We start from the raw sequence: 16,587 nt of genomic DNA on the forward strand, positions 1-16,587 counted from the left end.
CAGATCTGTGCTTAAGCTGTAGGGCACCTGAACCACTGAGTGTTTCAGAAGCGAGTTCAGTGATGTGAACTGGATAAACCTGCAGGTAAATCCAGACAATGCTTTCTGCCGAGGAGGCAGAGCCAAGGGATGGAACGTAATCCCTCTTTGAGAGAAAGTGTCACCCAGGGGCCCAGGAGGGCAGCTCTGCCAAGAAGCACCCGTGAATCACACTGGCAGGGTTATAAGCTGATATCATAAGACATGGACATCCGGACCCTCAGAGTGTCAGTTATATTTAAAATCTCCACAACCTTCTTCCTCTCTGCTAAGCCATCAAGGTGGTTGAATGGAGAAGGAAATCTCTGAAAGGGGTCAAATATGAAAGTAATGCACTTAAAAAAATAAACTGGAGACAACATGAAATTGTCTATGACAATGGTGAGTTAAGCAAAACACATGGCATTTACATTTAAACTGAATTGTATGGGGTAACATTGCATCTACATACAGATGAACCTTGTATAATATAAAAAGCACATGGTAGACAGGTTACTGCTGTAACCTACCCCAAACTCATGAGAAGCTGAAAACGATAAATCTCAGCGAAAGACCTAGTTCAATACAAATGATATGCAAGTTGCTCAGAATGTGAATTGTGTCAGTGGTTATTAGCAGACAGGTGGGTGTTCAGTGTTAGTAGAGGGTTGCTCACTCTGATGGAAAGGCTATAGTGGCAAAAGCTGTAACAGGCTCCCTGTGTGTTGAGAACTCAACTGTCAGTGAAGGATTGTCAGACAATTGTCCTGACAAAGGACTGCTAGAGCTTGTGTGAAACAGACAGAGACAATGGTCTGGAATGCAATGTAACAGATTTAACCTAACAGAGATCCAAGATCCAAACAGTTTGCAGTGCAACTTGCTGCTGCTTCCTGAAGAGCCATGTTCTATTCATACAAAGAGCTCATGGACCACTAATGTCCGCTCCCACTTATGTACCTCTCAGCACATCCTGGTCTCTAGCTATGATCTCAGACATTTTCATAGCAGGGTGGCTTTTTGTTATTCTGCTTTGAGCATAACACTAACAATTACATGAATACATTATCAAAATACATTAAATTTACGTTTTTTATGAGGTCAAAGTTCAAGAAGGCTGCAGGTGGCCACCACTATGTATGTTTCTTTTTTAGATTCCAGAGGTACCCAAACGTGTATGTTTCCTGAATAGGGGCAAGACAGTTTACTCAATTAAACAAGTACTCATGCGGCGTGGTTGACTTTTAATGTCACATTGGGCCTCATTTATCAATATTTCCGTAAATATGTGTGTAAATGTATGTGTAATCGGACACAAACTAACAAATTCCACCGGATTTATCAAACACGTGTGTATGTTGATAAATCCCATTCAATGAATAACATGAAGTGCGTTCACAGAACTTGTGATTAGCATAAATTGACGCCCCTAAAATACCATACAAGGAGCTTGGAATTCCATTGCAGGCAATTAAACAATATAACCGAGAAAAGACAAAAGAAGAAAAAAAAGGAATTTATATTCAATTCCAATTAAGCATTATTAATTAAAAAAAAAAAAAAAAAAAACATCAGGATTACCACAATGAAGCATCACCCGTTTTAATGTTGAACCCACTTGTGATTTTTGGTAGGATATGAACAATTCTAATATTCAATTGGCTTATTAATTCAAATAATTTTGGCACTCTTTTTAAAATCAAAATAAAATATGAATGAATTGAATAATAAAAGCACAAAACAAGCTTTACAACAGTGTTTTTTCTTTTTTTTCCCCCCATTTATGAACACGATACTAACAGTTTAGAGCACTCGTGAAATCCGTTTGGATCCAACTAAAAAACTGACATACGAAAACTTTGATAAATCCCACATTGTTTGTGTAAATGCATTTCCGAACGAATTACGATCAAAATTTGTTCGGCTCACATTTGATAAATGAGGCCCATTATGTGCATATATGTATGTGTGTGTGTGTGTGCGCGCGCATGTGCATGTTTCAATGCATATTTGCCCACTCAGTCAGATTTAATTCCACCACCCCTTGAATCTTAATGGTTCAAATTTACATTAAGGACTCCATTTAACAGAATCAAATCTCATACACCATGTCAGTGGCACGGCAAAAATTCAGTTGAACGAATCTCATAAATAAGAGAAAAGAGTTCTGCAACCTATCAATCTACTAAAGGCTGATAATTATGACGTGCAGTGAGGTTTGGTCAGGTTTATTTGGAACAAATTAAATTCAACAACCAATCATAATCCTGTACGTCTGTGTCCATCTTATTGAAATAAAGTTTTGACAATGTAAAATAGCAAGGTCCTGAAATTTGCTATTCCAGACCAACACACACAAAGCACAACAAGCATCAGTAAAATGAACAAATCAGGTATTACAAGTTTTATGTTATCCTATTGTTTGAGGTCAGTGCTAAATAAAATGTGATTTAGTATTTAGTGGCAATAAAAGGAAAGGCTAGTCCTTAATTCTGTTAGGTGATGCATCAGCTGGTCCAAGGTCACAGCAAGTGCGTGTGGACTCCTGAATGAGTTGGGGTTGCGATGAGGTTCTGGTAAAGATAACTTTTGATGTGTACAGTCTTCCACTTGGGTCCGGCTGCAAGGGAGATATCAGAGGAAAAGTCTGTACTCACAGTTCCTCAAAACAGCTGTCGGAGGGAAATAAGCCAACCTGATTTATTTTGCGTATAGTGGCATGCGAACTCAGGCAGGTCTTGGTGATCAAGTGAGGTGCGAGTTGGAATGCACAGCAAAATCCATCAATGTCCTTAACAAGTTACACAGTGTCTTTCCCTCAGAGCAAAGTTAAGTTTTTTGGTGAGTTTATGTTCACAAAGTCACTGAAGTGACAGAACCCATGTGTGTTCCCTGGAACATGGTTATTTTTGGCACACAAACATTTGATTGGCTCATGGTATTGGAGCTGTCAATCAAACACTGATAGATAAACCATTTATTACTGCTTTAATGTTGAAGCGTGTTAAATCCGGCTCCACATTTCCTCCTAAATGGGGTCTTCCTGCCTCAAGCTGGTGCCTAATTGAAGTGAGTTCACTTCAGGGTCACAAGACAAAAGGGGACTGACACTTCATTATGCCTTGCTTAACCATAAAAGTTCATGGTGAACGTGACTCAGAGGAGGGTCAGTCCCATGGTCAGGAAGACAGAGCCCACTTTATGTATGGTTACATTGTTACAGATGAATGATGATACTTTCCTGTCCTAATATTTTGTGAAAAGAATAATACTTGAGTAAAAACAAGGATGGTTCAGCTTGTCATCAATGTGGAGAGAATTGTAAATGTATATTTCTCAAATCAAAGGACAAACCCATACGGTTTCAGTGGCATAAGTACACCTCAGAAATCTGTGCATTTTAGGTCTCAACCTCAAAAACCTCAGTCCGATTTACTGCATGTCAACATCTTATTCAGTGAGCAAAACATGAACAAAACACTCCACCTCACAGAGAGGCCTACTTTGAATTGCAAAGCTGGATCACTGTCCAAATTCCATGTTCCATGCTATTTACCTCACCTTAATTAACACCATCTGCACCAATTGTTTCTCAAATGGCCCCATTAATCCATGTCCACTCTCCCTCAGCCATGGCTTTATATATTTATTTATTGTTTTTTCTCCAAATTTGTGTTTTGTTCTGCACCAAGACCAGTAGTTTGCAGGGTACAGTCTTTATACAGTGGAAACACCTTTTGGTCTTTTGGAAAACTAATATAAATGTATATTTAATTATTTGCTTGGAAAGGAAAGACAGGGGGCTCGCAAGGTGAGGTGGCTTGTTGACATACACGAGGGAAGAATGTTTACAAATCTGGGCAGCAGTCAAACTGCCAATGCTGATGCGCTATGAAAGGAGGGGGGATGACACACTACATTGATCCAGAACTGGAGCTTGGCTTAATTTTAATTCAAGTATTACTGAAATCCATACTCTTTATGTTTTCTACTGGCCACTAATAAACAAAAATGCTTTACTACAGCAAAACGGAGAAGGTCACCACAGCAGAGATGTCCCTCGAGTTGCATCTGACTGCTTTGCGTTTGGGTTTTCTTCACCACTTGGTTCTTAGACCCTGTTAATGCTGCTATTCATTTGGTAATTGTCTGCCATTAGTAGTATATTATCTTGATGGAACAGATGCTCAAATGCATAGACTCCAGCCACCAAATGATATGCCCTCACTGAGCTGGCACATTAAACTACAAAAAGCAGAAAATCTTCCAAGTACCTTTGCATGGGTGCACAAACACATTCAAATTCATACATGCATTTATGAATTATAAGCTTGCATATTTGTGGCCAGGGAGAACAAGCCAAATGCAAGGAACCATAACACAATTCAGCAATATGATTGTATCTGTCTGATTCGTACAGCAGATGGATTGTTCACATGAGGATATTGTAAGTATGTTCCTTTCACATGTTTTTTAACTTCACACCAATAAATTAAATAATTTTCCATTTTGAGTAAACATTGCAATAATTGGGAACTGTTGTCATGTCTTCCTTAATTTATCATATGTTGGATGGACTTGGCTGCGTATCCCAGCTAGCATCTCGCTTGATCACTGAAACCTGCCCGAGGTGGCCTGTCACTGTCCGCGAAATAAACCAAGCTGATTTATTTAGCTCCAACAGTTGTTTTGACGAACAAGAATCTTCAGACTTTCTCCATATCTCCTTTGTGGCCGGACCCAAGTGACACCTGTGCATATCCAAGTCATCTTGACTGGAACCCGACACAACCCCATCTTCAACAAAGAAGTCTTCCAGGAGTCCACATGCACCTGCAATGGCCTTGGACCAGCTGACAAGCTGACACATCATCTAACAGAATTGGACTGGCCTCCCCTTTTATTGCCATTGAAATTTATTTTATTTAACACTGACATCAAAACTATAGGACATCGTAAAACTTAAAATACCAGACTAGTGCTTGTTGTCCGGTTTTCTTTTTCTATGCGTGTGTTGTCCTGGAACAGCATATTTCCTGACCTTGCCGTTTTACGTTGTTAAAACTTTTATTTTGATGTTTGGTTAAACATTTGGTGGGGATTCCAGTTTCCAGGCATACATTCCCGTAATGGTACAGGAAAAATGATGGGGTATTGAATGCATGGTGTTGCCATTTTATTACTTTTATTTACTTTTGAAATAATTACCAGCAGCTCATATCGGTTGAACCCAAACAATATGAGCGTCTGTCCAGACTTTGGGATTTGAACAGTCATTTCGCCGTCATGCTGCTAGAAGGCGGCAAGCTCTGATGTTGCCTTTGTTCAGAATTGTGACTCGAGATAGTTCCAAATACAATCAGTCTGATAAATGCCCTCTGTTTATTGGCCATGATATGTGCTAAGAGCTAAGAAGGGGCGGTCGCTATTGTAATTCTGATGCGCTAATCTATTCAGTTAAACCCGGTGAACAATTAAAATATCATGAATGTATCTGTAATTATGGTTTTTCTCCAACTGCTTCCTCGAGTAATGGTCAGCCCTTATGTCTTGAAGGCACTTGATCTCCTCTTGGCTCCAATAAACCCGAGAGCACGTCTCGTTGCTCCGCTGAAATGCATAGACCTGAGAACTGCAACCCTGAAGGTGAGTCTGGTTGAAACCCCCCATCCCTCCCGTACATTACACCATTGCCAATATTGTTTCTTTTAATGAACTATAGGCCATTTTTAGAATGTTGATGCAGTCTCATGTTGTTTCCAGCCAAAACAAAAAAAAAAAAAAACCTAAGACATTGTGGATGTGTGATAATACCAATGCCTAGGGAAGAACAATAATGAGTGCAGTTTTGTAAATGATAAGAATTACAATAACATAGTACTGTACCTGCCATTTAATCCAACATTAGAAGGCAGCAAAATTTATGTTGCACATCAACACAGAAGATGGTATTATCTCACAATAAAAAACCAGGGAACCTGAGCAGTGAGAGGTGAACATGTGAAAAGCTCTTTCACAAGGTTGCCTAGCTCTGGCACAAGGAACAGAATGTCTTGTCACCCTGTAACAAAACATGCCCAGGGTGCATATCCAAGAGAAAATGGAACGGTATTAAATGGATTTAAGCACAGCACACCAGTAGAATAAGGATGCTTATGTTGAAATCCCTTTACGTAATCTTACCAAAAAATTGCCATGTTTAGTGGAGGTAGACTCCACACTCAGCTCCATTTCCTTGCTGATATTGCTGTACTGCTCTCTGATATTGCTGTACTGCCGTCAAATAAGATGACATTCTCTCCCGTTCATTGATTTCAGTCAAATGCAAAGCCTCATGCCTCCAGGCAGCATCGGGTATCTGGGCAGTTCCTATCGCAATCTAGCTCCCTTTGTGAACAGTTGAATTAATGAGGCTTTCTGTGCGGTGCATTGTTAATTGCTACCCTCTACCTGGACTGGATTGCAAAAAGGTTGAGCAAGAAGAAATACAGCACAAGCTGGACAAATTATTCAACCATGATGGCCTCACTCTTCACTTTAAAAACCCACACAACTGTGATTATTTGTAATGACTTGTTGATGGTGACTTTACTATAATTAGCACAGTCAAGTAAGGAGGCCTTTCACATTCTGTAGGTCATCTGGCCTTGCATTTCACATGTCAAAACAATACAACTTGCATTGGGTAGAACCTAAACATGATGCAAGTATGTGTTTCAAACAGTCTTCTGACATTTAACTCACCATCAACAAATAAAAGTAATTCAGTGTGATCTATGACTTTTAATATTTAATTATTTTTTAATTCTCATTTTGCTACTATAATTTGCTATTTGACAAGGAGTACCTTTAGATGAATAATAACTGAACTGGTTAACTATTTCATCATTGCCAGTTTACCAATGGTCCCTGCATTGTATCAACCGCTGGAATGTTTTCCATTAACCTGGGTAAAAATACATAAATACAACTGAATAACCCAAATTGCTGAAAGTCTATCAGCACTAAGCTGATACATTGATCCATACCACTATTAAATGAACTTATTGTCAATACTAAATAAATGTATTTTTAAAAAAATGCATGAGACACCTTGTATTATATTGGCTCAGACCTGAGCAAATACCAGGTGTTGAGAAGATTGAGAATAATGGCTTTTTTGCTATTGAATTTCTAGTAGGAGAAATTAATTTTTAAAAAATAATAATAATTTGGCCATGTTGCAAAAACAGAAAATTTTGTGAGAGGAGTTTTGAATTAATATTTCAGAAAAACAGTTTGTAACCACATAAAAATTCTTATTTATCACATTTTACTCTTGATTGCAGTGCAAACAGAATGAGCCTTACAAAGAATGCACTAAGAACATTTTCTCAGTACATCCAGAAATTTGAACCTCAGACTGAATCAAGCATGAATACATGGGGAACTGATGACATGGCATTGATTTTTATACAGATATTATTAGTGAACAGTGTTAAGGCAATACTATCTTGCAGTGTATAATTGGATATTCAGGCATATCAAGTACTGGGTGTTGTCAAGGTAATAGATGTCAGCTCATTAACATGGACCGATTTAGAGCTGTAAACGTGTTGCAATAATGAAGTTGTATACTGTAGTATCTAGTTGGAGGGGAGGACACTGGCTAAAGGCAGTGCTGTTATTTAAGAATTATGTCAGATCATATTCTAACAAGGATAATCTAGCTTTTAAAAAAGGAAGAAATGTGGACAATTGGTGACAGAAAGAAGGAATGAGAAATATAATAAGCTTGTCGATTTCTCCTAATGGTACTGTTGTTTGCAAAACGGTTTAAAACCTTACTGATAATTCATGCAAACCCAATGGAAAATGCAGACTCACATTTTACAAATGTCAACAGCATTGTGTTAAAACTTCTAAATGGAAAGCTATATTGTTGAACGAAAAGCAGGGTAATCAGAACAAATGAATGCAGTGGCACTAACTTGTTGCAAAACTTTCCAATCTGTTTGAAAGAAGAGGAATAATAAAATTAAAACCCAGAGCACTGATCCAATATTAGCAGTCTAAACAAAACAAATTTGTTGCCAATGTATCTTCCATGGACTTAGTAGTGGGTAAATCAATGAAGGACCGGCTGCTGCTGACATGCAATGCTTTCTATTTGATGGTAGAACATGACAAGGCCATGCAGCTCAAGGGGTAGCCTTTCTATAGAACAGCCTCATTTTGGTCACTGGGCAGCTGTACTTCTCATTTGCACCAACTGCATGCTACCCTATCTCCTTGTAAATGTGTGCTTATATTTGTCAAGAGAAATCTAGTGCAAGAGGCATAGCAACCTCTACTCCATTAGCAAACTCAGATCCAGTGCGAACAGTGCGTCCAGACCTGTCACTTAATGCAGCCAAGTGGCATTGGATGTTAGAAGTTACATTGAAATTATTACTGTGACCATAGCCACAGTAACACAGTGGCAGTTTGCAACATGAGGTGTTTAGCAACAACTCATGCATGGTCCCAGCAGTGATCTCAATCTATAAGTGGTTAATTTTACACACAAATGAGCTCTTTCACAATGCAAGTTCATTCATTTTCACCAAATCCTCATACAAGCCTGGCCCAATTTCCAGGCTACAGTATAAAAACAGAAAATAAGCTAGTCTCAAGTAAATAAGCATAAGTACCTACTTATTTCCAAAATTTCATAATCCAAAAAATATGAGGCTACATATTTAAGATTATATTTGCATTTTTTTCATTAAAATGCTCATATACACAACATTCACATCTGGTTGGCTCCATTTGATGGTTTCCCTCTGCTTAAGTGCATGCCGTTAGTGCACTTATTCTGGACCTACAAGAGAACAGAAGATGACAATGTAATTCAGGGATGGTTGTCATATGGGTGAGAGTAATTTCTATGTCCACACAGCTAATCTAAAACACATCTTTGAATCGCTAGGGTTGAAATCAATACAGATACTGTGGTCTGACAAGGTCTTTTTCAGTACCAGCATTACGATGTGTAAGGATATCTGGAGAGGAAGGAATCCATTACCCTGTGCATTATTCCCCAGCTGCAGCTCCAGTTTACAGTGTACATTTAACAGCCCCAAGTACTTTTCTCAAGGGATAGAGGAAAAAGAACTGCATGCAAAATAAATGAACATGAATGTTTTACCTTAGAGATGTGTACAGTGCAGTGCATAAGTTGATGGACAGTGAAACTATTTTTGTTGTATAGACTCAAATAGAGTCAGGGATGGACTCATGGCTATTTGCGGGTGTTGTGAAAAGAGTAAAGAAAATAGTTCAGGGCTAAATAAATGTAGAGCTCTATTCAGTGCCTTCAAGCATCTGGCTCTCTAAGCACATAGAATCACAAAAAAACTAACTATGCAATCTTTTAAAGGGCAAGATATTAATAATGTGTAGAAAACCAGTGTTATATAAACCCTGGTTTACAGAATTATTTTTGGGTCCTCAACTGATTTATTGGGAAAAAAAAAATATATAAAAGCATGTTGCATGTGTGTGTTCACCAGCACACGTAGTGCCCAAGAACAAAACCTCTGTTGTTGGAGGGAATTATGAATCAGCTTTTAGCATGTGGTGCTAGCTAAATTTGGCCTGGACACCAGGGGAATGGCTTGTACAAAGGACTACTGATATTAGCTACATCTAGCTAATCTCAATGTACCTTTGCATTCTAAATATACGAGACCATACAGTATGGTTACTTTTTTCTTAAAATGTCAGCTGTACAAATATGTACATTCTGGTACAGGTACATAGCATAATTTAAGCATGTAAAATCACAATAACTCAGGATGAAGGCATTGCCATGTTCTTATTGCATTACTCATAGTATTTTCATGTATCAATGACTGCACACCTAAATAGCAATCCATTCTATAAATATAATTCATGATTCATGGTTTGGGCTACAGAAACGCAAACAGCTCCAGGGGGAAAAAAAAGGAAGGGCACAGGGTTCATTTTTATCCAATCGATTACCAATCGACAGTGGATTGCCAGTATATTTTTGTGCAAGGACAAAATGCTTAACTCTTTCACATTAAGACCCTGATTAAATTTTGTATAGCTCTACATAAGAGATGAATGGTCTCTCGTTCACATAATCCACACTAATAAAAGTTTATGATCAGGTGAAAATTGTAATGCACTTTGGGCATTGCCTTTAAAACCTATGGGACAATAATTCAGGCAGCTGCTATCCTTTGGATCCAAGCTCTCGATATGCAGTGAAGCATGCCATGAGCAATATATCTATATCATTTATATCACATGTTATTGTGCATATGCAGATATCACCTCAGCTGAAGTAAACTGAATAATAACTTCACATGTTGATTTTTATAACATAGACAGATGAGTGTTGCCCCTTGTAAAAGCATGACTGAGCCCATAGGCATTCTGATGGATTTGCATTTCAATAACAATAAAATGGAATATCACAAATCACAATGACATAATAGTTCAGTATAACAAAAAAAGTGGATAGTTATTCATTTTCATATTTACAAGTTTCATTATCACATGCTGCATGTTAAAAAAAAAAAAAAAAGTCCCCCGTTTCTCTGTTGTCTTTTGTGCTGAGTTATGTTCCTTTTTTTTTATTTATATAGCTTACATTGTACATCTCATACAGTACATTTTATACATCAATTTGTGGAAAAACCAAAAAACAGAAGCCCTTTGGTTAAAACGAGAGTCCCCGAACCACCACTCCACACTGTCATCTGTAACAATTTAAATACTATAGTATGAATGACATACATTGCTGACATATGAGAGTCTTTTGAAACTCCACAAAAAGGCATTGCACTCATTAATTTGTTTCTTTATTTGACAAGCTATTGCTGGCTTTGTCTTCCAAACCGTAAGCAGATTGTATTTCTACTTGATGCTGTCCCCCCACACGTTTTACAGTACTTTCCTGGAGCACCTGCTGCTTTCACTTTCTAAAGTAATGTTTGTGCAGAATACACCTGTGCTCTGAAAGCTACATGAACACATATTCCACTTAGAGATCTCAGGGGTGCAGTATTGAGACGTGCCATCCCCAAAAGCACACCGGGTAATGAGCGTAGACACACAGCAGAAATACCATCTCAAAATTACCTTCCCAGCAACCTTTAACTTCATCTGAAGCAGTGTAAAAGGACATACCAGGAACACATGCCTGACAAATACATGTATCTTTATTCTGATCTTGCTCTTGCACTTTTCAAGGTGGGATGAGTATTGTAGTAGAAGAGAAGCTAATAAAGACACATCTTTACTTGAGTTTAAGATAAGGTTTTTTGACGGCATCTACATGATTCATTGTCAGTGGAGATTATAAAGGAGTGCATTTAGAAAGGTAGTTTTATTGCCTCCTGGCAGACAAATCAATGGCATATTGTCAACAATATTAGAAGTTTAAGATGGCATTCTGGGCCTCTATGGGAAGACTTAAATAAATTCAAGAATCAAACCACAGTATGGTTTCCCCCGCAAGCATCTACTAGTCTGCCATCTGCACCAGCTGTTGGAATGTTTTGCAAAATGGCACGAGTGGTCTGCTTACAGCAAGACCATTCACCAACTATTTTGAATTTGCTTAACAGCTGATCCCCATCTTGACTGCCTCGCCTTAGCTGTCCCATTTATAAAATGCTGGCAGACCTAAAAATGTGCTGATGATGGGCCAATAGTAGGTCACACTTACTAGCCAAGTTCTTTCTCTCTAACAGATATCAGGTCTGAAAGAGCATGTTCGAGATGGCTACTCTTCTGTTCATCTATGTGCCTGTGGTCGCATCGAAGAGGGGCCCAAATAAATCACCTGATGACCACATAGACACTTGCCTTTGCGATCAAGACACACACACACACACACACACCTTTTACTTTTCCACAAATAATTCAATTTGTGGTAATTAACTGAAGGTAATTAGCTTCTGGAATGTGGGATTCTTGTCACACATGTTCATGTATAATGTATTGTGTGTCATGTATTAGGTTCGGTTTAAATAGCGAAAAAAAATCTACTCATGTTTCATCTAGTACAGCTAACTAAATGTTGTACAACAATAAGTGTTTTGTTTGGTTTCATAACCCAGTGAAGCATGACAATCATGTGCGCGTATAATAATGACTTCACATATCTTATGTTTTTCCAAAAATAATTTAAACAGATTTATAGTTTATCATGTTACTGATTGTAAAACACTTTGTTAATTTGGTTATTTATTTATGATGTATATTCATTTTATAATTATTTTAAAATATTGTAAGTCTGGTATATTAACATGTTAATATTTGAAATAATTGTGTGGCTTTTTAATTGTGCCTTTTGTGTGATGCAGTTCACAGCCTCACAAAATAATTTGTGCTGGTTTTCATTGGTGATTGCATCAATGGATAGGTAGAACAAGTGTTCACAACCATGCCAAACTGCATAATTCACATCTGTTGTTTCATCCTTTCATTTTTTGACCTTGAGTATTGTTTCTTCATATTTCTTTTGATGCAGAAATGGCTGACAGCGAGAGAAATGGAACTCCTCAGTGCAGCACTGTAATGATGAAATATGACACCAACATCATTTCCTGTGCACAAACTTGTGACAAAATGTCACCCCATGAAGGTATGGGAAATCTATTCCTATAAACACATTAACTACCAAAGCCAGTCAGACTTGATTCAATGTATCTTAGTTTTTGAAGTGAATGTTGCATCTCTTTGTCAGCACCTATGGTATTGGTTTGTGTGATATCAAGGGAAGATAGTAGCTCTGAAATTAATCAGCTCCCCAAACAATGAGGTATGCTGAAAACAAATCCTAACCCTCACAGAACAACTTTTAGTACACGCAGAAAGTACTTTGTGTTCCATTTGAGCTTAGCTGTCAAGTCGGCTTTCACCTTGAGTACTTACAAGAAGGGATATCACGTATACCCTACAGAGAACAAAATTCAGTAGGATATCACCTGCAAGCAAACAAGCAGAAAATTAAATGTCTCAGTTTGCAGACAGAATCCCTGTTCCAATACCCCTACTGAAACAAATGAAACAAGCACTTGCCATGAAGTTAGTGATTCCATCAATAATAAATTTAGGTTCACATCCTGTATGCATGGACATGTAATTTTGGGAGTAGAGAGAAGGAGAAATAACTTTTCCTCCCCTTGTGGTCATCGTCAGCTGTTCCTATAACTTAGAGTGAGAGTATTTGGTAATCAGCACTGGTGTCACTTGCAACCTTCATCAGGCCCACTATATTTAATTTTGTTTTTGTTTCTTGTTAGTTTTGACATGTTTCATGTGGCCCTGTACTGAGACCCAGATAACTTTTCACTAATCTGCATTTAGTTTACAGTAAACATACATTAACGCTGTTTTTATGTATTTAACACAGTGAAACCTCATTGTGTTTTGCATGCAATCTGTTCGGACTGAGGAATGGTACAAATGGTTAATCACTGGATGTTTGGTCAATGGTTTGTTTGTTTTATGTATCCCAATACATGTCAACAGGAAGGTAAATGCAAATATTTTTTACATGCAGTATATCCATGTGTTTATTTTCTGAGCTGTGACACTCAAATATTTCAGGGACAAATCATACAAGGACTGAAAAAGGTGAAATCACAACAGAAGTATAGAAAATAAAGACTGCAGATATGCCCATAATCATTGGTCAATAGATTGAAGTGCATGCTACTAAAAACGACCTTTATCTATGGAGGGGGTAAGCATCATTCTTATGTGGAATCCAGTATACAGTAGCTATTCTCCAGCCACTGTCTTCAAAGAGTCTTCAAAAATGGAATCCCCCATCCACAATTTCTCTCCCTCCTGTCCTCACCAGGCATTGTGTTGCTTAGCACCAGCTGGCATGTTTAATTCCTGTCAGCAGTCTGCTGAACATGTTGCTACCTCACCATACTGTTTCTCTGTCTGTTTTCTCACACCCACAGTCATGATAGGACCCATGCCATTGTCTCCCCTGAAAGCTTAGGAAAAGCAGTATTGTGTGCATGTGGACTGAATAGCATTTAATAGTAATGGTCTTCCAACACGTTCATCATAACTGATAAGAAAAACCGCTTTGGGTGATGACGCTTTTCTGCAACACAACACAACCGTGGAAGAGCTCATTTGATCCCTGAGGAAAGACCATAAAAGCAGCCCTGAAAGGTTCCTGCTCTATTGGCTTCAGCCCTTTAGATGCATATTTGGGGGAGGCAAGGAGGGGTGGGGGTGAGCTCTCAGTGGATCTCTACCCTCAGGGAAAATTGAGGCAAAACAGCCCAGCACATGCCTCCTGCTCCTCCATTAGGAGACACAAGGAGAAAGTGCCTATCCACCATCAACCCAGTTCATTAATGTGTGACCCCCTCACACGAAGATGGAATGACACCAGTGCAGACCTGTGAAAAACCTATTCTTAAGGTACTGCAGTCAGCTATGCAAGGGTCAATAATTGCACTAATTGTAGTCCTAATGGCTAGAGAGAGACTATTTAGATAAAGAAAGAACTAAAGATATTGGCAAATTTCAAAGACACTGACAGAGAAAGGGAAATAATATGAATCTTATTAGGCACTTGCATTTGAACGGGCTATTCTATTTATTTGAATGTGAAGGATCTGACTACACAATTTCAACATTTATATGTAATATTTCTCATGCCATTTAAAAATTAACATTTATACAGACATCTTACAGACAATTTAGCATAACTGCATTTGAGCAATTAAATATAATGTTGAAATTTGGTCATTCATTTATTCATAACTTTAAATGAAATTTACTCTAGTCACTGAATTGTTTTTGTTACAGCAAGTATGCTTTATCGGTCACAATATTTTTACTATACCACAAGCCAAAACCACATGAAATTGTTCATATGAAATCTGTGGATTCTAAAGGAATAAAACGCTGAACTAAATTACAACACTATGATTTTCATACAATGTGATAATATACGGACTAAAAATATGTAAAATTTCTATAGTGTATATTCCCTTCCACAGCAATTTTGGATCTTGCACCATAATGTTGGCTGTGACTATTTCAGAGCATAAATTACATTGGCACATTTATTACATTATTTTACATACATTGCATGGAGCAACTTTAATAACTGGATCGTTAAATACATTGAAACGATTTGAATCAATATACTGTGCAAAACCAAATGAAACACTTTTTCTGTTTTCGTTCTATTTCCTGCTTCATCTCCCCAGGGTATGAAATGGCAATACAGCAGATATTCCATTATTTTTTCAGCTGTCAAAATGGAATGTGGGAGCTGTTAACATGGTCACGTTTGAAATGTCCAAATCTGAACCATCAACTACAAAAAAAGAAATGTAAGGTCCCCTACAGTCAATCAGCTGTATCGGTTTTCAAACGTGTGTGTGTGTGTGTGTGTGTGTGTGTGTGTGTGTTGGGTGGGTGCGTGTGTGCGCGTGCATGCGTGTGGGGGGGGGGGGGGGGGCATCCACAGTATATTGCCATAATTTAACATAGTATTTATATACACAGTAGGTTAATGTGTAATTGCTGAGAAAGTTCTGAACTGTGTTTAGTTGTGAACTGTTGTGTATCATCCACAAATGCCAATACAATCAGGTGTATCCACATGCTCACAGTTTCTGCTATTATTGCAAAGGAATACAAAGACAGCCCTGAGACAAATGGTAGATAAACTGACTAGACATATTTATTAATAATGAACATAACCAGTCACTTGTCTCTAAAAGTGATTAATCAGTATGTCTGAATCACATTTATGCAATGATTAGTTGTCTTTTAAAAGAAAAAAAAAATGAACACATTCCACTCTCCTGACAAACCGACAGACTAAGGAATGTTTAATACCATTAACACCATAATTCCTTGCACTTTCTAGGGACACCTGCAGTCAATAATGTGTTTTTTTAGACAAAGTACGGGTGTTTCAACCTGGCTCAAACCCACACACAGCCCTCAGACAATTACATTACGGTTGACCACAGAAGCTGCTCGATTATTAAAATCTCTGGTAGGAAGGAAGAAGCTGTGATCCAAGACATTGGCAAATGAATTGCACTATGCGATGGACAGCAGCTATGCTGGAGAGCTGCAGAAGCAGTTCCCCCCTATGACTTTGACATAGTATTCTCTTGGAGAATGACTCTATAAAGTATTAATGAAGTGTGTCAGCCCATTCGGTACAAAGAGGAATGTAACCTGGGGGGAATATAAAACAGTATACTCTGTGATGGAACACAGGCACCCATTATGCATTCCCTCCACCCCCCCCCCCCCCCCAAACCTGAGAGAACGCAACAGGCACACCGCGATCAGGTCGAAAAGCACCCCACCCCCCCACCCCACCCCCCACCCCACCCCACACACACCACCCCCACCCCATTTGCGGTTCGTACAGCTGCAGAGGCCCTGGCACAATAGGGTCTTTAAAAAGTAATGAGCTAATAATCTGGGGAGAGCAGGCAGTGGTGCGGAGGAGATGTAGCAGTGGAGGCTCTGGACAGCTGGCTGTGAATATCACTGGGAAAGGTC

The 16,587-nt window shown here is 38.5% G+C and overlaps 1 long non-coding RNA gene across 1 annotated transcript in view; it reads right to left on the bottom strand.

The window, feature by feature from the left end:
* Positions 1-8,583: 8,583 nt before the first annotated feature.
* Positions 8,584-16,587, bottom strand: part of LOC135242068 (uncharacterized) — a 121,370-nt gene continuing 113,366 nt past the window's right edge. The window contains exon 3 of the long non-coding RNA XR_010326212.1: positions 8,584-8,860. This is a non-coding gene — a long non-coding RNA (uncharacterized LOC135242068). The remainder of the gene's footprint in view (positions 8,861-16,587) is intronic.

This window comes from Anguilla rostrata, chromosome 16, assembly GCF_018555375.3.
Source record: "Anguilla rostrata isolate EN2019 chromosome 16, ASM1855537v3, whole genome shotgun sequence".
NCBI lineage: Eukaryota > Metazoa > Chordata > Actinopteri > Anguilliformes > Anguillidae > Anguilla > Anguilla rostrata.